General features: G+C 41.1%; 1 long non-coding RNA gene across 1 annotated transcript in view; it reads left to right on the forward strand.

Annotated features, from left to right (window-relative positions):
* Positions 1–5,294: 5,294 nt before the first annotated feature.
* LOC149872104 (uncharacterized) overlaps positions 5,295–25,255 on the forward strand; it is a 53,179-nt gene continuing 33,218 nt past the window's right edge. Inside the window, exons 1-2 of the long non-coding RNA XR_016440581.1 lie at positions 5,295–5,772; positions 7,577–7,652. This is a non-coding gene — a long non-coding RNA (uncharacterized LOC149872104). The remainder of the gene's footprint in view (positions 5,773–7,576; positions 7,653–25,255) is intronic.

A 25,255-nucleotide genomic window follows, 5' to 3' on the forward strand; every position in this document is an offset into this window, starting at 1 on the left:
CTTCAAGAGGAGACTGGACAGTCACATGACCCCAGTTGTCTTTCCTCTTTAGTGCAGGGGAGCTGGACCTGATGATCTTGCAAGGTCTCTTCCAGCCCCTTAGAATCTATGAATCTATGAATAGCTTCCCTGTTTATAACAAAAGCCAATGCCACACTAATCAATATGATTTACAGCTGAACCAACTGCACAAGTAGAGATGGCAGTCCCTGGATATGAGGATGACAGAAGATAAAGATGTGTGAGGAAAAGGCTGATTACAGTCCTAGTTAGAGGATTCACTCAAATCTTTAGCTCATTATAAAATGTTTCTAGGGGAGTATGGCTTTGCCAGGCCACTATACTATTACTCTGTGGTCATTATGGACAAGTATTGCATTAATACAATAGAATAGTCATGTTTGCACATTTGTGAATATCTTGCTTCCACGTGGCAAGATATCCCACATTTCCTAAGACTATTCAAGTTTTATGAGTATATAAGGAAGTTTCCTTTCCTAGCAATAAGCATTTTAAGCACTGTTCTCAAATATAAGTACTGTTTGCTGGTTAGATCTCTTTTGTATTCAGTACATGGCTTTTAATTTTGTATGTTTCATGAACTCAAGATTTCTGGGCTTCACTACCTTTTCTCATCACCTTTCTTGGCTCAAGGAGGTGGGGGGGGGGAGGAAATTCAAGGCACCAAAGAAAATCAAATTCATCATTTCTTGAAAGTGCATTGAAACCCTAGACAGACTGCTTACTTCTTTAAAAATGAATTTAAATAAAAGTAATTAGTTTTATCTTAAGGAAAAAAAGACTATTTAGATCTGCAAAGTATTCCTTCTGGAGATTCAGAACTCATCAGCAATTGTCCCTGGAGGTGTTCCAATAATACAAGAATAAATGCACCATTAACCAATTATACATAATGACTCCAAGACCTGCCGATAGCGGTGTAGTTCAGGTGATTTATAAGACTTACTACAAATAGCTTACTTACAATTCACATTTCTTATAAAAACATTGTGTATGCTGTATTTGTACGCTGCTCAAATTTAACTCCATGTATAGTGATGAAATACATTACATTTCTTTATTATTTCCCATGCAAATGAAAAATACATGCCTTTTCAAACGAAAAGTGGAACCTTGAAAATGCTGTTCTCAGCTACCCAAATCTCATGATTCTTTAACCTGAAGGCTTGGTGAAAGCAGATTCAAGACTAATTGGTCTATTTCTAAAAGGAGAGGCTGAATACTTAGGCCTGTTAGCTAAATTTTGTCAATATTCTCTGTTCTTTTCTTCCTGCAGTTGGGCTTGAAATACCCTAGAAAAAGGTTCTGTCCCCCACCAAAAAAAACCTCTGAAAAGTGAGAGACATGAATTTTTCTTTGCTAAAAGAAAAAAAACCTATAATGCCATAAGAAAGCTGTTAAATTTTCAATTCTTCATACATATAGCGCTGTATATAAACTGCCTATATACCATGGCTTTATGAATCATTTTGCAAAAAACCGAGGAAATAGATACAAAAAGGCTATATCCAAAACAAGGCATGGTGATGATGATTTTATGTCATATGGGTAATACATTCTAAAATTAATATACTTTTGGTCTTCAGAAGACAACACAGAACAATCAGTCTTCAGCGAGTAGGAACTGCTGCAGAAGCAAACCAAAACAGTGGCTTTCAAACATTCAGAGAACATCCTAATGTTCTTTTGGGACAGTCTATGCCTTGTGCTGAATGACTGCTTGTTCCAGTCTTCTTTCTCTCTTCTGTATCCACTCTGATTTTCTGCATCTCAACTCCATGCTTCAGCTGGCCATTTTAGCTTCTTTTCCTCTGCCCTTTCTTTCCTTTCCCTTCCCTTTCCTTTTCTTTCCATTTAGCTTATGCCTTTCTTAATGAAGTACCACCTTCCCTCTCACAAAATTACAGAATTAACAGCCCATTCTTCTTGGAGCAATGTTCTATCCCATTCCCCTTTCTCTCTGTCTTGTCTATTTAAACTATAAGCTCCTCAGTGACAGAGACCATCAATAGATATTGCTATGGTCTTCAATGTAATAGAGTCCCATTCTTGGCTAGTGCTTGAGTATTACTGTATTAATTACAGTGGAACATTCTTTTATGTCACCTACCCTTGAATGAAGCTGTGATCTATAATACCTTTAATAAGTAATTCTGTTGCATTTCATAGATGTAACTGTGCTGAGAAACTAGCATTGTTTTTTGTTTGATTTTTTAAAAATTTTCTTTTAGTCCCTGAGAAACACTAATATTAGGCAGAGGAAGATCGCAAAGGAATGTCTAAGGGCTGAATTCTGGCCCCATTAATACTACTGGAAATTAAGACTAATTCATATAAATTAGGTGTCTATAATATTGAAGAAAAAAAGAGGAGAACTGGGCCCCATTTTTAAGATATATGAATTATTGGAGCTAATATGGACGTTCAAGTGAAAGCTACATTTCCTATTCCCCCTCTCTCACTGAGCCTCAGAACAAGTACAAAGAGAACAGACAAGGAATAGGTGGATCCTTGGCTTTCCTGCCAATGCATCAGCCAGTGAAAAAAGTGAGAAACTGGAGGAAAAGTTGCCTCTTAGGCCTTTGCTCCATGGGAAACTTATCATGACAGGCAACAACTTATTATGCTCCTTTTTAATTTTGGGACAATGGATGTGGAGGGAAGACTTGTAAGACAGAAGCAGTATAGCCACCTCTGTATGTACTTTATGTGGGCTAATTAGCAGTGATGTGTAACAATGTGAATTAGCCCATCCTCATGTTAATTATACTACTTCTGGTTTGAGGCAGCCTACCTAGAGCAGTGAGGTGTTCTTAAAGATGCTGCTACTAAAGAAAGTAAGCTTCATCTGCAGACATGAACTCAGGATACTCTGCCTACTCTTAGGATGCAACAGCCATGTGCCAACCTCACACACAGTATTTAAAATGTACTCCTGTCTTTTAGTAAATCACCATTGAAGTGATTCCTGAGTGATGTGAAAGCTTAATAACGTACCTCAAGATTTCGACAAAATGTAGGCTTTAACAGGAATATATCTAGACACTAATAAGTTTTAGAGTTTATTTAATAAAAATGATGTCCTGAATTCCCCAACAAAATTTTTCATAAGTGACATGTTGGGCACTCATCTAGTTTCACTGAGCTTGGAGCTTCTACTGGTTTTCTTTCTATATTTTTAAATTGAAATTTAATTGTACATAAAATGAAAATCCTGTTTTCTTTTTCACACTATGGCAAGATACTGTGACACTGGAAGTTAAAAAAATGTTGCCTTTTTATCTTCCGTAGTTAACAGTAGGTCAAATTTGCTGTTATGTTTGTGCTGGAGTTTAGAAATTAAAAGTTCTGATCAGAGCCTTAGTTGTTAATATATATCAGTGTTAATATACTCAATGAGGGAAAAAAGTAAGAATCTGTCCGAAGGCATCCTCATTAAAGCATCTCCAGAGACAGGTAACCCTTTAGTATACAGTAGTGAGACTGATGAGTAATAGAAAGCAACAAGTTAATGCACTGGACTTTTATTGCTGGAGATCTAATCTGCCATCCTAATAATAGTTAATCTGATGGGGGGGTTTTAATCTCAATTACTATTTTTGGAGAACAGAAAACCACTAATCCACTTTGGGACATATGTCTCTCCTAGATCTGCAACAGAATAGTTTACAATTGTTTGACATTGTGGTGTAAAAGAAGATTGTTGGATTTATACTAGTGGCATTAGGCCATCTCTATTTTGCAAATCAAGTTCAATGTTTAGAAAAAAAGAAGGTCAGACCATTTTTTCCCTTTTCTTTGGTCCTGTAAATAGTTCTATGTATGTGTGATTTTATTTCTATCTACATTCCACTTGGTTTCCAAAGTCATTACATTGAGCTGTGGTAATGAGTAAAGTTAAGTGAGAACATAAATGTTAAGACCATAAAACATTGATATATATGTTAGATAGATCAACTTTCTATCTGTTTGATTGCAGTTTGAGAGTCAAGTGATGTTAATTTTCTTGCCATGACTGTCCTGGGAAGTTTAGGAGAAAAAAAAGTTTTGTTATAAACTTATCAGTACTTCCTGCTTCTGTTGCTCTGTGGGGCCAGACCAACCATCAGAATCTCAATATTGCACTGTTAGACAGTAGGGCGTGGTATACAATTGCATGTGCACACACTCAAAAATCAATTAGGTGCATACACACACACACACACACACACACACATATACACTAGGTGTATATACACACTCTAGGTGCATGCACCCCCACCAGGCGTGCACATGCACACTACCAATCCAGGCACACTAACAATCCAGGCATATACACATCCAAAATTACCAGCCTAGGCAAATTCATGCCTATCACCAATTCAAGCACCTACACACACTATATAGATGAAAAGAAATTAGACCAGAATCAATTATCAATACCTGTACACACAATACACATACATGGATCACTACTTTGTATACACAGATAAGTTCCTAATTTGGGTGTTGTGATGTGTAGGTATGTATGTGCTTGGTGTACTTGGGATACCTGAGGAAAAGTTAAGATAAGAAAGTGGAAGTGTAGTGAGTAAAAGTTACTGGGACAGGACGGGGATTAGGACTGGTAGACTAAAGAGATCTGGGCTGAAGAACTGAGGCTTGGGGTTACTTTAGGTTAATTGACCTTAATAGATTAAAGGGCAATGCCCAAAGCCTGCAGAACAGGGGAGTGATGCAGGAGAGAAGCTGGCACAGAGGCTGGGACCGAAGCCAGAGCTACAGGGGAGCCAAAAGGTAAACAAGGAGAGGGAAACTGGGACAGAGGGTGCAGGGAGCTAGAGAGGGTGTATAGGAAACTGGGGGCTGGCTCCAGGAACCAGGGGAGGGGCTGCTGGTGCTGGGAGATGAAGAAGGGCTCTGGCTGCCAGGAAACCCATGGGAAAGTTGGTGGCAGGTCAGAGGACTGTGGGGGAGAAGGGTCATCTAGAGACGGTGTGGGGGAAAGCTGGAGAACACAGAGGAAAGGGGGAAAGGGGCAGGAAAGGTTGGGAACAGAAGGAGGAGAGAGAGAGAGAGAGAGAGAGATGGGGAAAGACAGCAGGAGGCAGAAATGAGCATGGCTGAGAGGCAAAAAGTGGCAAGAAGAGCTGCAGAAACACATGGGAAGGGGGCAGTGGATAGCAGAAATGGGGCCAGGAGGCTAGAAGCAACAGAAATGGTGGGAAGGGCTGGAAAAAGACATGGGAAGAAGGCAGTGGACAGCAGGAATTGGACTGAGAGATGACAAAGCAACAGCACCGAGAGGCTGCAGCAGGGGAACAGAGAAGGAACAGATAAGAGCAGAGAGGTGGCAGGAAAAGGGGGGCGGGGGAAGCTGAGAGAAAGAGAGACTGGAATTTAAAACAGGGAAGGGACCAGGGCTCAGTAACATACAACCGAACTCAGGGTTACTGTGGAAGAGCCCCAACCCCAGAGAGCCCCAGGGCTGACCCGACCGGTCGGAGCACGCCCGGCCAGGGCCGACGGCGCAGGAACGCGGGGCGCGAGAGTGGTAGCACGGCCGCAGCCGGGACGAGAGCCCAGGAGGCGAACCCCATGCGGGGCTTGGCGGCACGCGCCTTAATTAACTTCACCAGTTGTGGCAAGGAGCTGGGCAGCTCAAAAGTGGCGCCAGCGCAGGGCTGCGGGGGACCAGAAGAGCCGGAGGAGGAGGAGGAGGCACTTCCCGGTGGGGAAGCGGCACGACAGAGGACGGCAGATCGGCACCCGGTGAGGGTCTTCTGGAGCCGGGTAGAGCCCCGCAGGGGCAGGACAGGAGGGATGGAGGGCCCTGTGGGCCGTGGACCAGATTGTGAAGGCTGGGGAGGGGGAGCTCCCCATCCCAGCCCCAAGCAGCGCAGCCCGTAGCCGGGAGCAGCAGAGGTGGGCCAGCCCGTGTGGTACTGGGCAGAAACAGAGCCCAGGCAGGAGTGGCGTGCTCTGGCCGCACAGAGGGAACCCCAGTCGGGGAGCACAGGCCTCCGGCAGGAGGCGGACGGGACCCAACAAGAGACCTGAGCCAGCCCCGGCAGGGAGCTGGCGGAGTGGCTCGCGTGTCGCTAATGGGACAATTTTCTTTCGAGGGACTACCCCACCTCAGCTGAGGAGAGGGGGGCACCCCTTTCGACTCACAACGGAGGCCTGGGCGAGGGTGTAGGGGAGGCAGGAGCCCTCACAGACCCCGGACCGGACTGGACAGGAGGTACCGCTTTTGGACGTGTGCGCGCCAGGGAATTCACTGAACCTATTAACAGCAAAGTCATGGCAGGCGGACTTGGCGAGAGCATCCCAGAAGTGGGAGCCATCCCGTAACAGGAGGGCAAGCCCCACAGCGATCCGTGGGCACCCAAACTCGCGCCATTGTGGGTGGACCCGCAGACAGTTACAAATGACAGTGGTTTTATTGAACAGGACAGATGGTGACACTTTCTTATTGGTTCCTACACACTCACACGCACACGCACACATGCTTGGTGCAGAGGCTGAAGTCCGGGAGGAGAGAGAGAGTCCAAGTTGGAGGTGGAAATGTGTAGGTGGTATCTACCTATCCCAGGCTGGAAGTTGGTCTTCAATGGCCAGTCAGGGTCTCCTTCAGCTCGATGTTGTCCAGAGGGGGTCGCCAGCAGGGCCTGTGGTGTGGATAGGCAGCATGATGTGGAGCTGATCTGGTTCAGATAGAAATGGCATTCCCACTGGGTCTGTCTTCACTGCCCCTTTTTATAGTGGCAGACCTTATGTGAGCCTGGTGACTGGAGGCATGCTCAGGCAAGCGTCAACCTCTGGTGTACTAAGAATGTGTGCTGAATGCAGGGATGTGCAGTTTTGGGTGTCTGTAATGGTGGGGCACCATGGTAGAGTTGCTGGTTCTGCAGGGTCTTTTGTCTTTCAAATGGTGGGTTCTTGTCTCTGTTCCTGGGTGAGGTCCACGGTTCCTGGATGAATCAATGGGAGGTGATGGCCTTGTCATTACAGGCCATTCAGTAGAGGCCTGCTACCACTGTATTTCAGTCATTCCCAATTACTCTCATTCATCTGGGAACCAATTTACATGGGAGGGGTACATGAATTATACAGTTGCAATACAGGGGATGCCTGGGCAGAGGACACAAGATGGAAGCTTCACATACAAAATGGAAACTTGACGTGACTTACACTAACTTACATATATAGGACTAAAACAGTAATCACATAGTATAAAAGCAGTACAAACACAATAATTATCACTTATAAAACAGTGGGTATCAATCAAAATAGTGGGGAACTTGTTTACAAAAAGGGGAGAGAAAAATAAAACTTATTATCCAAAATAAAATGTTAAAGCTTATCCTATATCTTAGCTTACTTATAATTATCTGTAGGGAATAGTGAGGGAGAGGAAAAGTCAGAAATAGTTGGGAGAAGGGAGGGAATGCGTATCTATCTATCTATCTATAAAAGAAAAAGAAAGAAAAGAAAGAAAGAAAGAAAAAAAGTGGGGGGTTATGTTACACTTCAGTCCAAGCAAAAGTATGAAAACTGGCACTTATTTTCACAGATTTTCTGCTCTTCTTGGTGCAGTCCTTGTAGTGAAGGAAATGAGAGAACTCTGAGTGGGGGAGAGAGATGACGTGGTAAGCAAACTTGTTCAGACTTCTTAGAGTTGAAGGGTTTTCTTGAAATTAGGGTGCTGACCTGGGATTCAGTAGAACTAGAGTTAACTTCTAGCCTTGCAACAAATGTCTTTTGTTGTGGTGACTACTCAATTTGGATTTTCTGCAGTTGCAGTCAATAGGAACATTCTCATGGAGTTCATTGGAACAAAGAGTAGTTTCTTATTCTGAGTTTTAAAGTACAATCTGTTAAATGGTGAGATGGAAGTATCATCTCCATTTGTTGTGAGAGGAACTAAGATACTGTGGAAAGTATGGCCAAGTTAGTAACCAGATAGCCATATACCTATTTATCTTTGTGAACTTCTTTCAATCATATAAAAGTATTTTCACTGGAAAATATTCCCTGCCTTTGGCACAAGACCATTACAAGAGTCTGAATTAAAATGATTATAGGGTTTGATTAGTCGTTATTCTAAAATCAAAAAAGGAAATACAGGACGGAACTGCATTTTTAGAAAAAAATATTTAGGTAAATTAATTACCATATTTACTCAAATATTAGACAAGGTTGTTATTCCCCAATCAGATGGGAGGAATAGCTCTTTGCCCTACATTTGCATACAAATAAACCTCATCAAATACATTGGAAAGCAATAAATAGCAATGGAGAGCAGCTATGAAGCTGATTAAATACAGCCAACATTTGGTGTGTCTACAGGTTCAATAATGGGCCTTAGGAAATGCATATTCAATCTAGTACCTCCATTGTGAGGTACTAGAAAAAATGTGCATTAGCCTATTTTAATGCACATTAGCTAAAGAACATGGATTTTTTTGTTACCGTAATGTTCATTATAATAGGCTAATGAACATTAAAGCACACATGTAGATGAGCCCACTGAGCATGACTATAAAATATGTGGCCCATATTGGGCAGACATACTGATAGGAACCTTTTTTATTACTGCAAAACAACTAAAAGAAACTATGTTAACACACAACTTGACAATCTCCTCTACAACAATACCTTGTTCTTATTATATCCCTTTACATCATTAAGAGTAACCTCTCATGAACCACCCTCAACCCAGGAAAACGAAACAACTTTCATTCCACCACTTTATCCTTTGGGAAAAAAACACTGCCATTTTTCTTTTCTCCATCTCTTCTCTGCCTTCTTTGTTCCCATCTCAGATGCATCTTGGTCCACATAGTATTTCAATTCATATATTGCCAATTCTAAAGGTTCTCATCTGGTAAAAGTCAGCCCCTTGACCAACAGTAGGTTTCTCGCATTCTGTATTGCTGTTGTCACACATAGTGTGGTTCTCAGTCTCTGTGTCTCCAGTCCTTTGGGCATTAATCTGTACAACACCATTTCATATGTTAAGTCACAGTATATATCTGTCACCCTTCCCATAACCCTTGCACAACAGGGCAGCCCTAATATACATGAAATACAGATTATTCAGCCCCACATTCCTGTCTTGGACATGCTGCTGATCTTACCAACACCAACTAATGCTGAATCCCCCTCACAGGAGGAATATGAACACCCATGTGATATCCATATATTCTCCTTTCAATCTATTATCTCTCATTTCTTTCCACATATTTGCGATCTGCCCTTCTATCAAATCCCCAACTATTGTTATCATGTCTTTCTTTCTTATCAAATTAATCACCTTTTACACAGGCAAGTTTCTTTGGGTTGATATGATATATTTTATTAGACCAATGAAATAGTTCGGAAAAAGTTCTTTGTAAGCTCTTTCAAGCACTCTAATCTCACTCCATCTATTTTATTTATCCTTAAGAAAGTCTCCATCTTTGCATAGTAGGCCAGTGGCCTACTATCTCCCCTGTATATGAGCCATTTTCATAATATGCTTCCTGCTGAGTAATGGCAGAAACATGCAGTCTTCCCCACCCCATCCATTGCCTCTGTACAAAAGATGCTTATAAAAGTAAGTATACATAAAGCTTTCCAAACTTGGTATTCCCCAATCTCCTAATTCCCTGGTTTTATATAGCTCCATTCTGGCTACCCTTTCTATCCTTTTCTCTTTTACTCCCCTTCCAGAAAAAAAACAAAATACATATCTGCCTTTGTACCCTCCTTATGTGCTGCCATGACAATCATTATATGACTCCCATGTAAATGATGGTTGACAAAAGTACTGTTTTCACCATAACCACTTTACCCTTGGAAGATAACATTCTATCACTCCAGAATCCCAAGATCTGCCCCTCTCTTACCTCTAATTTCACCCACACCTTTGTTCCTTTCACTGTGACAGCCACTGGGATTCCCAAGATCTTGATTACACCTTCTACCACTCACTACCTGAACTTCTGGAAAGCTGTGAGAAAGGGGAAACTTTCTTGAATATCAAAGCAATAAAGCAACTGGCAAAAACTATGGAGATGTAAAGAGGGGGAGTATTAGAACTGATTGCATCAAGCAGCATCATAAACGACTCATAAAGTTGTTTTGTTTGGCATCTTCTTTCTGTGAGCAATGTTGGATATTGCAGCCTATGACATAGATGATTTGCGGTGTTTCCTGTGACTGAATAGTCCTATCCAAGATTTGTGTGATCTGTGGCAGTGGCTGCAAATGTATGTGTCATGGTTGGGTGGTTCAGGAGCTGCTTGCTTCCTAGGGACTCTTTTTTCTTCAAGCTGTTAGAGCAAATTCTTGCCATGGACTTGAATGCTCTGGTAGAGATGATGATGCCACTTCTTCCAATCACTTGCCAAGGTTTCCCATTTTCCCAGGATCAATTCCAAATGCCTTCATATCTCGCTTTCATGTGGCTTTATAGCAAAGCTTGTGGCATCTGTTGTCTCATTCCCTCCAACAGTTTCCCATATAGAATGTCCTTAAGCATATGTCCATCTTCCTATCTTCTCAGGTGGCCTAGCCAGAACAGTCATTTCTCTTTGAGTAGGTCTGTCACACGTGATAAGTTTTCCCTTTGAAGAATCTCTGCATTTGTAACTTTATCTTGCCATTCAATGTTGATCATGTGGCTTAAACAGCACAGGTGGAAGCTGTTTAATCTTTTCTCTTGATGTGCATAAGTTGTCCATGTTTCCCCATCATACGTGAGAGTGATGAGTATGAAACCTTTGTACCTTTTGTGCCTTTTGGTTTTGATGGTAAGCTTTGAGTTGTTCCATGCTCTTTTAGTTAGTTTACTGATAGTAGAGGCAGCCTTTCTGACATTAAGTTTTTCATCCAATGAGAGGTTGGTGGTCACTGTAGAACCTAGGTAGCTGAACTTTTGGACTACTTCTAGCTGGTTCTCATCTGACAGGCCAGCTGGCAGTGACTAAGCCCAGTGGTTTTGAAAGGGTAAAAGATGATTGGAGGACTTGGGATTACCTTTCCTTACCAATCAGGTCCCAGAGACTCACCCTCCATGTCCCCGGATTGGCCCCTTGGGTCACCTGGAGGGGGATAAAAGGGGCAGCACAGCTGACTCAGGGGAGATCAGCAAGGGACCACAAGGAAGCAGTTTCAAAGAGCCGGCAAAGAGCTGGCCCAGCGGGGTGGGACCGGTTGCCCCAGAAGAGCCTGAAGGAGCAGGACCTGCAGGCAGCAGTTGGACCCTCCACAGCGCGGTGTGCAGCCAGCAGGAGAGGCTCCCCGCTGAGCTCCAGGATACCCTATGAGAGGCTATGGCCAGCAGGAGAGGCTCCCCCCATTCCAGCAAGGGTCTGAGCAGTGACCTGAGAGGTTCCCAGCTCTGCTTCCAGCTATTCCAATTAGAGGCCAGGTAGCTCAATGTGAGACAGGGGTCCTGGAAGTTCAAGAGCCCTAGAAGCTTGGTACAGAACTAGCATTGGTGGCTGTATGGTAGAGTTTCTGTCTATCATGTAGGAGATCTGAGCTCTAGTCCCAGCTGGGGTCACTTGGGGTGAGTGAGCTAATGGGGAGAAATTCTTCTTGCAGTCATTGTATTTTCCCCCTTTCTCTCCCTCCAGGTACCTAGGCCCTATATTTCCCTTGTCATTTGACATTTTGTATTTTGTACCTTTTATATTTCACCAACCAGTATTGTTTGTTCTGCTGTTTGTGCTATATATTTTGGTTAACCTGTCTTTTGTCAACTGGATGAATATGTCTAATATTGTAAGTGTCTAACCTTTGTTGAATCCTGCCCCTAGGGGCATTGTAGTGTCCCCTATACTCCCTGGTTTATACTGGTTATGTTCCCAGTACTGTTCTCTCTTTAAAAGGTATATGGTTAAGTCCCAATTGGTGGTCTGGCTCTGCTCTATAGGGGGAAGGAGAGTCCCTACACCTCCCACAGTGCTTGTGCACCTGCTTTGATCCCTTCAATTGGAAAGGGGTTACCTCTTGGAGTCCCACCTGGGTTACACTCATTAAGGGTGATTGATGGATCTTGTGGAACTCCCTGTCCTAGTACAACTGTTTTCTTTATGCTGATAGTGAAAGCAAATGCCTGACAAGTTCTTGAAAGGTGATCCATGAGTTCTTGTAGTAGGTCTTCATCACGGGCTGTAAGAGCAGCAGCATCAGTGAATAGAAGATCCCTGATAAGCACCTTTCTACCTTTAGTTTTGCCTTGATCTTGTGTAAACATATACTCCACCTTTCATATCTTTAAATGCACATTTCAGGAGTAACAACAAGAAGATTCCAAGCAGTGTAGTGGCAAGAACAAATCCTTGCTTTATTCTGCTTTTCATCTCAAAGCTGTCCAAAGTGAGCCCATCCAACTGAACAGTTGCTTTTTTGTTGTCATGGAAGGAATGTATAAGACTTAACAGAATTGGTGGGCATCCTATCTTTTCTAGGACTGCAAATAGGTCTGCTATGCTGATGGTGTCAAATGTTTTGGTTAGATCCATGAAGGTAATGTACAATCACTGGTTTTGCTCTCTGCACTTTTCTTGAAGTTGATACAAGGAAAATATGAGGTCTATGGTTGATCTTCCATCCCCAAAATCTACAGTGAGTTTTGGGGTAGATACAACTCACCAGCTGTTGTAGGTACACCAAGATGAGCCTTGCAAAAGCTTTTCTTTCTATACTTAGTAGCAAGATACCTCTGTAGTTGTTGCAGTCACCCTTATCTCCTTTATATGTATACAAAGTGACAATGTTTGTGTCATGCATGTTTTGTGTGGTACCTCACCCTCATTCCAACATTTGAATAGCAGCTGATGAAGATATGGTAGTAGGCTTTCTTTCCCACAGTTGAGAATTTCCACTCTTTTCCGGGTACATTGCCACTTGATAATGAATCAATGACCATGCTTAGCTCTTCTACAGTGGGTTCCATGTCTAACTCTGGAATGACCTTTGAGCTGGTATTTGGTTCCATGATTTACTGGTGATCTTTGTTTTTTGTGAGTGTAGGTCTGAGTAGTGTTCAGCTCAATGAGATATCTGATTGCTTCTATCTTTAATGGCTTCACTGCTGCAAGATTTTAGAGAGGCAATCTTGTTGACAGTAGGGCCTAGAACTTTCTTCAGAACACTGTGCATAACTTTTAGGTTTCCTGTGTCTGAGGCTGTCTGTATCTCTTCACAGAGCTTAGTCCAGTATTGACTTGCACAGTGTCTGGTTGCGCTCTGTACCTTGTTTTATGCATGTCAAAATCTCACTTTGGTGCTCACTGTTGGCTTCCTGTTTTGTTCCAGATGGGCTGTGTTCTTGATGTTGATAAGAGGTAATAGTTTTTTTCTGCATTTTCTTTGAACCAGTCCCTATTGGATGGTCTCTTTCCCTCAAATGTAGCTTTAGGTATCCATAGTTTGCAGTTCTTAAACCTTTCCAAATTCTTCTGCCTTCTCTGGTACTGAGTTCCCAAAAATGCTGAGTTCGAAAGCCTTCTCAGACCTTGGCACGTCTTCTGGTTCTTGGTGTTAGTTGTATTAATTTGGGGCTTGCTCCTAGGTTTTGTTCTAAAAGATTCATGAAGTGGTAGAGACGTGAAATTTAAATGGACAAGCGTGACTTTGTGTATTGCATCTATAAATATCAGAAGCTTGTTATTGAGGAGAAGGTGGGATAAGATATGCCAATATTGAGTGGGCCAAAGTTTACAGGAGTGTCGTTCCTATGGAAGAGAGATTACAAGTGTTTTGTAAAGAGATGGGGTCCATCATGGAGGGTGGGCTTGGATATAAACAAAGTAGCTGGAGTCTCTATTTTACTAAAGAGTGAGGAAGTGGAAGTACAGCTGAGCTGTCAGGTCACCATGACTTGAAATGTTGTTTACTCTGCTGGGGCCCAGCCCAGTGAACTATAGGATAAATACTGTGTTTTCTCAGGCTCTTGTGAGCTAGGATCAAGTGTATTATATACATCTAGGTACAAAACTCATGCTTAAAAGTGTGTTTATGGAGTACCTTTTCTAAAACTTGAAGCAGTTTCAAAAAAAGATCTTCCAGAATTGATGTGTTTCACCTAAGTTACTATAAGCATGTTTATTTCAAAGTAAGTGGTTGCGGCTATGCATGCCTGGGACTGTGCATTTGGTACTGTGCAGTCTCAGTGGCACACAGTTATTTTTAGGTGCTACATTCCCATACCAATGAGCTATGGTGATGCAGCTTCTCGCTCCAGTGATGTAGCATCAGCATCGTGGTTTGTACCTACTGATGTTATGTTGCTATAGTGACATGCTACGGTGCTCTAGCTCATTGCTATGGCAATATAGCATCTTGTGTAGACATGCCCAGAATTTTCAGATCTGCCCCTCACTTCCCTCTGCTCAGGAACAGAAGGGTTTAATAATAAGGGAGGGGAAGGATGGGAAGAGACTGCAAGGCAAAGAACTTGAGGGGGGCAGAAGGCAGGGGGGCCACTTGACCCTCCCTCCCCCAAAATTTATTTCCCTGATGTAACAGTGGAAGAGAGAGAGCTACTAGGCAAATCTCCAATAATTAGGCTCTATACCTGGAAAGCTATAACACATGTATAAAGTTTTTATATATAGAAACTTAATTATTGGTGGGTTTTCTTATATTCAAGTAAATATGGTAACTTGGTGCTACCACAATTTTTCTTCACTGCTATTTTCAAGTTGTGTTTTCCCTTTAACTTTTAAGCTCTGGCTCTTCCAGAGAACTGCTGCAGTGCAGACATTTTACTAGCATCTCCACCCTAATTTAGCTTTCCCTTGGGAATAACACATGGAACAGACTATATCATGCTTGTGAGGTCTGGCTAAATTTCAGGAGGATACATTGATCTCCAAAGCTAACTTTCTCCACATGAGAGCACTCTTACTTAATAGCAAGTTTAGCATTATTACTTCTATGATCTTTTGTTATGGCAACCTACAGGAGGGGAATAAAAGATTTTTCCTTTCTTTTGCAGTTTAACATTTATTCCATTCTTACTTGGTGATGTCTGTCTGAAGTAGTAATGTTGCTAAAACAGCTTCAGAATTTTTTAGGGTTTCAGAAGGGTTTGATAGAATGACTATGATTTTTTAAAAATCTGTTAAAATGTGTTTTCTCTGACATTTCATCTTGGCTCAAAGTTGGTCTATTTGACAAAAAAAGAAACTTGACAAAGAAGGAAATAATATATATGTAGTGTGTGTAGATGTGTACAAATGTTTATATTTCATAAAACCATTTAACTTCACAGCCAGAAATAGTATAGTGGTATATTGCTAGATTGCATCAGGAAGCTATAATACTAGAAAAAAGATATATTAACAGCTTTATGTTGTTTGAACATAGATCAGAATGCAAAAGAATAGTGCACAAGAAGAAAGTAAGCATAATTTAATATGGCATACTTCCTATATTTTTGTGTGTCAGAACAAAATCCATACCTCATGGAATTTCAGTTCTCTTACATGGTGTGTGTGATGACCTGTGTAATATTCCAGTTTTATGAAATTTCCTACATTTTTTTTTCCAATTTTTCACCTGGTTTCTGACCTACTAATATTATACTTTTCTCCATCATCATTTTAGATGGCATGTCCACCCATCTAAATGTTCAACTGGACCATCAACTCAGAATTTCATGCTGTATGATGGAGTACTGTTTTGGGTTAGCCTGGTCAGTCATCCACCAGTAGCCTTGATATAGTCAAGTTGTTAATCTTAGAATGATTGGCATCACCATAAATTGCCTTAATTTGAAAAAAAAAGAAAAAAAGAAATGGCCTAAGGAATGGTAACTTCATGAATTTTCCACTGATAGGAACCAATGTTGTCAAACCCCCGGACAGTTCCAAAATTAAAAGCAAGAATAAGTCATGAGACATTTTAGTATTGCACTGAAAACATTTTCATGCAATCAGTTAGTGTTGGTATCATATAATTCATAACCATATCATCTATACTTTTGTGGAGAAAATCATTATGAAATAATAAACCATAAATAAAAATAATTGCTGAGGACTTGTTACATTATTTCAAATGAAGATGTTATATCTCAGAAAAATAATCTTTAATAATAGTAATAATTTCTGCATGTTGAAAAGATCTTTTAGTAAACAATACTACATAATAACTTAGGATACCAACATCTTTCTTTACAAGAGAAGTGAATATCAGTCCAAAGATAGACCTGTGAAGGCTTCTGGGAAACAAGGGAAACCTTCATCTAGAAGAAAACCCCCATCAATTAAAGCTTGATTTGAGATCAACATTTTTTCATGGACAAATTATTCCATAACTTTGAATTGCACAGTTTCTAGAACCTGAGCCTGAGGCACCTGATATTTTCCATTATTGGGAGGTGAGAGGAGAAGGCCAGCTGGAATGAAAGGACAAGTGATTTTATCCAGTATGGTAATCACCTGTTCTTAACACAAAAATTGGCATGGAAATATGTTTATACTCATATAAGTGATAGACAAATCTAAACAGGGGCAGAGTTATGATTAATTTTAAATGCATATATAAACTTTAGACATCATTATCTTATGAAATCTCTGAAGATCATAATTTTTCAAGGTATATCTACTAGGCAAGATGGGCTGAAGATTCTGTGCTGATTCAGAGAATCAGCAGTTCGGTCATAGACACAGCTTTCAAGGTTTTTTTCTACATACCTCAAAGTACCAGGTGCAGCTTGTGAATGTTGTGATGGTGGGGTGGAGGGAACATCCCACAGGAGTGTGGGGGGCCCTCCCTGTGTACTTGGCGGTAAACCCAGAAGTATTTCCAGTCCACTTCTGCTACTGAGCATGCTGGGGGGGACCGCACCCCCCTGGTTCAGCAATCGGCCATGGGGCAAATCCAGGTGCCCCGCAAACCCAGTAGGCACCAGTCACTGAACCAGGGGAGCATGGAGGGGCCCCCGACGTGCTCCCCAGCAGACCCAGAAGTCAACTGGAAGTGCTTCTGGTCCAATTCCGGGTCTGCTGCCCAGTGCGCTGGGGACCATGCCATGCTCCTGTAGGATGCTGCATCTGCCCCAGCATCTCAGCATTCATGAGCTGCCTGGTACCTTGAGGTATGTAGAAAAAACATTTAAAGTTGTGTCTATGTCTAAATCATCAAATCTTTCTGGATCTCTCCAAATCAATTTTGAGGGTTCTGATTCGATTCAGAGAGATTAAAAGGTTTCCTGTTTTGATTTGGATTTGAAGATTTGACTACCGAATTGGGCTGAATCTCTGCCGAATTAAATCAGGGACTTAAGCTTCACACAGCCTTAATATCTACTGTTATTAACTGTTAGTGGAAATCAGCTCATGTGCATAGATGTGATGCTGAGAGCAGACAATACAGCATCTGCTACATTAGCAAAGACCCTACAAAGTAATATGTATGTTTTCACACAGCAAGAAGCTAGGTCCTATGTCTCTGTAGACCGGAGAGATAATAAAGAGCAGGTATTCTAAATTTATGATTATGTTTGCTTTTCAGACTGTCTGTTTACTATTTTTTCTTCCTACAATAGTAAGGCAAACAGCGTTGCATTCTCACAAAAAGTTGCACTTTACAACTGCAGGGGATTGTTTTTATTGAAAGCTCAAGGTTCAAAGAGCTAAGGACACCCAGCTTGATAAAAGACAGGAGAATGTTGTTGTATGTCTGGTTTAGATTTCTTATTCTTCATTACAAAAAACACAGCTTCAGCAACATTGTAATGACTTTCCTGAACAAACAGATCTCATCTACATGACACAGCTGAGGTTTCATGTTTTATTCCTTGTAAATGAATTAAATGTGACAAATAAATTCTCAACGTATGAATGTGCTGATAAAAATCTCCATCCACTTATTTGCGAGGGTTGGCTAGAGGGTTTTTTTTTTTCCTTCCTCCATCTTTTCTGAGTGTGATTTTATACATGTACACCTAGTAGGAAGAAAAATTGTCAAATTTTTGTACTTTTCAAAATAAGTGGCAAATTGACTTAATCTCATGAAAATGTATTCATTTTAGCAATCCTGATTCATCATTGTTAGTTAAATCATGCAAGAATCCTAGTTAGTAAACATGATGTGTATAATTCATTCAGCAGGTACACACACACACACACACACACACACACAAATCCCACAGGGAAAAAAAATACCTTCAAAAGAGAAATTATGGAAATCCTGCAGTCAACCTCAGAGAGAGGGTATGTTTGTAGCATAGAAGATGTAGCTCAAACTTTCTCAACACTTGGTAGAAGTTCCTCAAAACATCCCCCATGCTGCCACATTGTTCTCCATGAAATCCCTGCTTTAAAATTCTCCCTTGCTGTTATATCTACAAAGAATCTTTACAGGATGGTCTCCAGAGATCATAGGCTGACCAATACTGCCTCTTTTTTTCTGCTTGTATTTCCTATTAGGAGTGTGTGAAGCAGGCCATATTCAATTTGGATCTGGATGGCAATTCAGCCTGATTTGGAGGACAGTGATTTGATTAGTTGAGTCAGAACACTGTCCCGATTTGATTTGGCTGAATCCAAATCTGAAGATTCGATGCTGATTTGGAAAATATGCAATTCAGGCATAGACACAGCTTTAAATGTTTTTTTCTACATACCTCAAGGTACTACGCGCAGCTTGTGAACATTTAGATGGTGGAGTAGATGGAGCATCTCACAGGAGCATGGTGGGGTCCACTGCCAAGCACACAGGGGACCCCCCATACCTCCCTGGTTCAGCAATCAGCTGTGGGGGGCCCCAGTGCCCCCCCCCAGACCCAGGAGGCACCAGTTGCTGAGCCAGGGGGGTGAAGGAGGGGGTTCTGCTTCTGGTCCACTTCTGGGTCTGCCACTGAGCATGCTTGGGATTCCCTCATGCTCCTGTGGGATGCTCCATCCACCCCACCATCTCAGCAGTCACAAGCTGCCTGGTACCTTGAGGTATGTGGAAAAAACATATAAAGCTGTGGCTATGTCTAAATTGTCAAATTTCTCAGATTCAATTCAGAAGGTTCCAATTCAATTCAGAGAGATTAAAGGGTCTCTGGATTCAATTTAGATTTGGAGATTCAGCTGCTGAATTGGGCTGAATCTCTGCCATATCAGATCAGCAACTGAAGAGTTGCACAGCCCTATTTCCTATCTCTCTATGTCCTGCCTGTCTCTTGTTATGTTTAGATATGATCTGGTTACAACAAAGACCAACTTTCTTCTGTGTTTCTACAGCCCTTAGCAAACCAGAGGGTTTGTGCATAACTAATCTTCATATACTACCTTAACAATAAAATTCTGAATAAACAGATTGACTCCTCTTACAATTGTTTCCTTCTAAATTTGTTGTTTTTCATTTACTGGTCTCATAGTAAAACCCATACTCACCTATTCATATGAGACAAATAGTCTTATCAAGTTGCCAGTGTGTGGTAGGGTCCTTGTGGCAGAACCTGGGGGAAAAGGGTCAGTCTTGCTACCCTGCCTCTTTCAGAAATCATCCCATTTTCCTGCTACGCCTTGCTGGCAAAAAAAAAAGAAAAGAAAAAAAAGGGAGTTGATTTGAGAGGTGTTTCACCTCTGCCTAGAGCAGAGGGTGGAAGGTGAGGCTCTTGGTGTCTGTTGGTTTCCATTCCTCGTTGTTGCTTTGGAGCCTGACATGTTCCAGGACCTGGCTGCTTCAATCCTTAGTTCTGTGGCTTCCTAAACACTCTCTCTCTTATGGAGGTAGGACTCAGGACCTTGGGCTTTGCCATTTCCCTGGCCGATGCCTTGCACTAGTGCAGCAGGCCCTTGGGCTATCTCACCTGTGGCTCTAGCTTTTCCAGTTGGAAGTACATTAGGAGGGGTGCTAGGCTACCTTGCCATGCAGCCTCCATATCTTCCCTTATAGACACTCCTTTGTCTCCTGAGTGGCCATTAAACAAAAAAAATGGAAAAGGATTTCTCATCTTAAAGTACTTTCCCCACCTCTGGCTGACAGACACAGTTCTGTCTCTAAGGTTTTTCTCACAGGCCTATCAATCGAACAAACCAGGAAAAAAAGAAAAAGCCTCAACAAACTTCCTTCCCTTTCAGGGCTATTTACAGGGTCTAGCAAGGCCCTCTCTCCTTTGGGTGTGGCAAATCCAGCCCTCTCAGCAGTCAAGGCTATACTGACCCCTCTCCTTCTGCTGACCTTGCTTTTATCTGTCCCAGCCACTCCCCACTTCCAGTCATGTGGCCCACTCAGCTACACCTTGTTAGTCTTAAAGGGACCAGGCTCCCTTTCCAGACTTTTCTCTCCATTCTTCATAATAGGGACTCCAGTCCCACAAGTAGCCCACAATTGTTCCATACAATCAAGAGTGAGCCCATGATAACTATCAAATTTTAAAAAGCTTGGAACTCCTAGATGAAATTGGCAAATGACTTTGATCAAACACTGGAGAATCTAAGCAATTTAGTATGGAAGACTACATGGAGTGGAATAGATTGAGCTTTTTATATTGAATCAAAATAGAAAAGGAGCCTAAGCCACTACTCAATGCCTGAAATGACTAAAGGAATTGTAAGGCATCTAAAATGTCTTGACTTGGCCTAAAATGAAATGCACGAATGTAATTTCAATGCCATTCAGCGGATGTAACTCACCAATTTTCACATTATGGACGAGAACTGTTTTCCAAACTATGGTTTAAATGCACACAGGATTTGCACAGAGATAATATGAAATGTCATTCAGATTCTCCATCTTGTTAGGTATTCTTAAGGATAATATGTGATAAATTGGCAGGGCTGACCTTGTTCAAATAAAATAAATAAACAATCCATAATTTGACCTAAAATTTCGTTAAGAGTCTAAAAATTAAAACATTTAAATTTTCAAGCAACACAAGAGTGACTTTTTTATCAGACTTCCATCCGATGAGAAGAAAAGCATCAGATATCTCATCTCAGACATTCTGTCCAAGAGCTGTACCTTATGAACACATCTTTAGAGCTGCAAAGGATTATGGAAATTATGGCATATGGCACTTCACATCAGAACAGGATCCGATTTTGCAAATGGATAAATTGCATATACAATCAGAGTGCTAATCTGAAATTATTCCCCAGTCCAGACTTCCTGAGGTTCCTCATTGTCTAGTGCCACACCAAATTACAGGATTTAAATTATACTAAAAAATTACATTTACCTTTGAATGGTCTCCATATATATTCTTGCTAGGAAAGTGACTCTTGGTAGAGACAAGTGACCCTAAATGATATCCCCCTTTCCTATTGCTCCTTTAGTAATTTAGACGTACAGTACAGTGAAACCCATAGCTACTGAACATTTTGATTTTAGAACAAATGAAGCATAAATAAGACATTTTAGTATCTTGAGCATTAGCTATGCCACTATGTCTAAGCTTTCCTTGAAATCAGATCTTTACTTAAAATATTATCCATCTTGCCAATTGTCACTAATTCAACACATTCTTTCCTATTATTACATTATTTAGCAGCAGCCATCATTGTCCCTCACTGTTTAGCATGAAGAATAATTGGACACAATAGGATTAGAAGCAAATTTACACTTGAAACAGGAGTTACATATTGCATGGAACTGAAAGCATTATCAACTCCACAGAGTCCTTTCTTTTCTGGTCAATTTCACCAAAGTTATGATCTAAAAGAAAAAAAGCCAAAGTAGGTTTTCTTCCATCACTATGCAGATTAAGAAAAACCATATACGAAATGCAAAATTTAAAAAATAAATTAAAATCCTTTGACTTATAATAGATTATGTTCTGCCAATTAATACTTATTTTTACTACGCTGTCCATAAAGACATGAAGTAAATAAAGGGAATTTCCCTAAATTCTCCTGATTTTAACTTTAAAAAATGATTAATAGAAATTCACCAGTTTCCGTCAGATCCTCTGTCTTCTACAGTTGTAAACAAGAATGAAAAAAGATCATAAATACTAAAATCTGTGGATTTTCAGAACATACATTTAGGAAGCTCTTCCTAAGAACACCAAGTTTAGTCCCCTGTTATTAAAGGCAGCCATATTATATAGACCTCTCCTTCCCCTGTTAAAAACCCTTCTTGTAAGCTTTTTCTTTATGAAAGTACAACTATCAAAATTGTTTGGAATTCATCAGTATCAGTTTGAAGATGAGGGTGTTTTGTTTTGTAGTTTTTTTAGGTGGAATTGGTTCAAATGTGTTGGTAAGGCTGATGTGGATGTACTTCTCCCCCCAGATACAAGCAAAACAGCCAAAAATTCAGAAAATGATGTGGTTTCACTAAACTAAAGGAATAACCTCCTTTTTCATTAGCTCTGAGGCAGTAAACTTGTGCTTGAGAATAATATGAAAAGCAAAAAAGTATTAAAAAAACTATTCATTTGAAAGGAACCTCTGCTAATATGAATTTGGCAGGCTAGTTTTTCTCAGTGATTAGAGGTTTTCTATACAACTTGTTAGCTCACTGGTAGTAGCCTGTTGACTGACAATTCTGTTAGCTGATGCTTAAAGAATGGTATTAGTGGATCCTAATGATAGCTGTCTTAAGGAGCTCTTGCCTAACTTTCCCTCAAAGGAAAATAAATGTTTTCAGATGGTCAAAAGAGTCTAAGCAAGCTGAGTGGTATGGAATGTATACTGATATCTGAACAAATGTCTCAAGTCATGTCAGTGGAGTTTGGTTGAATTAGAAAGGGAATACCCAACTTCTGAGAGAGAAAGGAGACAAAAGAGATCTTATGCTCTGACATGCTTCTGCCTCAAAGTACATAGAGGGTTGTGCCAGGATGAGCCGAGGCTTTCTCTGCCTCTTATTAGCTAACAAAACAGTAGGGCAGCTAAGAACATAAAAAACCATACCTGGTCAGATCACAGGTCTATCTAGCCCAGCATTCTGTATGTCACAGTGGTAGAGTAGACGCTAATGGGAAGGATATTTATTTATTCAGTTTTATTCAGATTCATTTTTCCTCTGCCTGCCCCTCTTATTTTGCAGCTTCCACCATTTAGAGGCTTTGGAAGTCTTAATGATTTTATAGTGACCTACTACTATTTTCTCTAATTGTGTTCAATTCCCTTCTTAGCTTTTAGAAGTTACTGAGCACTGGACCAATGTTTTCAGTGAACTCCGGACCAGTTAGCTTCACCTCAATACCTGGGAAGTTACTGAATCGTATCCTAAGGAAGGCCATTAGCAAGCATCTGGAGGAAGAAAGACTGATCACAAGCAGCCAACATGAGTTTATGAAAAATAAATCATGTCAAACAAACTTGATTTTTTATGACAAAGTAACTGTGGAGTTAGATGAAGGGAATGCTGTCAATATAGTGTATTTGGACTTTTGCAAGGGTCCTGTATGATCTTTTAATAAACAAATTGGAGAAAGGTTAGCTGGATAAAAATACTATTAGGTCAACAGTTAACTGGTTCAATAGACACAAGCAAAGGGTAATTATTAATGGGTCCATGTCAGAATAGCAGGATGTTTTGAGCAGAGTCCCAAAGGGGTCTGTTCTGGGCCTGGTGCTACCAATGTGTTTATTATTTGGATTTTGGTATAGAAACCATCTTGAGCAAGTTAGCAAACAACATGAACCTGGGAAGGATTGTGAAAATTTGGGGGGATTCAAGTGCAATTCAGAAGGATCTTGGTATATTGGAAAGCTGGGCTAGAGATAACAGGATGAAGTTCAGTGTGCACAAATGAAAAGTTCTACAGCTCAGGAGGAATAATGAAAAACACAAATATAAAATGGGACACCTGGCTGAATGGCAGCACTATGAAAAAGGATTTGGGAATCATGGTAGACCACAGACTCAATATGAATCTGCAGAGTGATTCTGCCATTTTTTTGCAGTTTTGAGAAGCATTAGGTGCAAGACATGGAAGATGATAGTACCTCTCTACTTGGCTCTTGTTAGGCCTCATCTGGACTACTGTGTGCAATTTTAGGCTCCACATTTTAAGAAGGATGTGGAGAAGCTAGAGAGGGTCCAGAGGTAGGCAACAAAGACGATCAACGTCTTGGAAGGCAAGTCATACAAGGAGAGGCTGAAGGACCTAGGTATGTTCAGCTTACAGAAAAGGTGCTTAGGAAGGAACATGATAGTAGTCTTCAAATATTTGATGAGCTGCCATAAAAAAGAAGGACAGCACCTTTTCTCTCTTGCTGCAGAGAAGAAGATAAAGGGAAATTGTGGACTATTCATGGCTGGAGGTATTCAAGAAGAGTCTGGATAGCCACTGATAAAGGATTATCTAGATGTACCTATTTCTGTTTTTTACCATAGGTATTTCACATGCCTCTGGGCTTTGCTGGTTCCTCCTGTCCACTCCCCTCCCTTTTTTCTGCTATATGTGTCAGGGTGATTTTAAGCCTTCCTAGACGTATTGGGATTTCACTACAGCTAAGGTTGGGGACTCTGACTGGGGTGTTCCATGTCTCCTGCTAGGATTAAAGCCAGAGGTTGTTGGCTAGAGGGTATTACCCTCTGCTCAGGGTCAGACCGATTGCCATATTTAGGGTCAGGAAGAAATTTTACCACATGGTTAGAATGGTACAGACTATGAGGGGTTTTGCCGTCTGCTGTAGTGGAGGGTGTGGCCCTCTACCTGGGACCTCTTGAGCATACATTGACCTCTTGAGTGAACATTTTGTAGAAGTTGGACACTATAGATATTGTGGTTCCCATGCTTTACCTGTGGCGGGTAAATGTGTTAGTTCTATCTTGTATCATGGTTAAAGGTATTCTTAAGTAGAGTTTACATTATGGTTTGGATAGGGATGAACCTGCTTCAGGCAGACTGATGAGATGATCTCTGAAGTCATTCCTCCTTTTCTATGGCCCCATGACCCTATGACTAAGTAGAAGATTATAGAATCATAGAAAAGTAGGACTGGAAGGGACCTTCAGAGGTCATTGAATCCAATCCCCCACCAGAGGTAGGATCTTCCCTATCCAAACCTTCCTGCACAAATCCATTGTCTAACCTATTAATAAACCTACACAGTCGACTCTGACACCACCACAAGGCATAACAACCTAACCTGCCACAGGTAAGGTAAGGGAACAATGATGGCCAGGTTCCTTCTGTTGTGAGGGTGGTTAGAATGCACTCAGGTGATCTAAGGAAAAGGGTCACACTCCCTGCTAAGGGCGAAGGCAAAAAACCCTATAGTTCATACCAAACTGATCAGGAGGGGAAATTCCCTCCTAACCCCAAATATGGTGATTGGTTTGACCCTGAGCAAAA

Source organism: Crocodylus siamensis, chromosome 2 (genome assembly GCF_052110815.1).
Source record: "Crocodylus siamensis isolate JL-2025a chromosome 2, ASM5211081v1, whole genome shotgun sequence".
NCBI classification, from domain to species: Eukaryota; Metazoa; Chordata; order Crocodylia; family Crocodylidae; genus Crocodylus; species Crocodylus siamensis.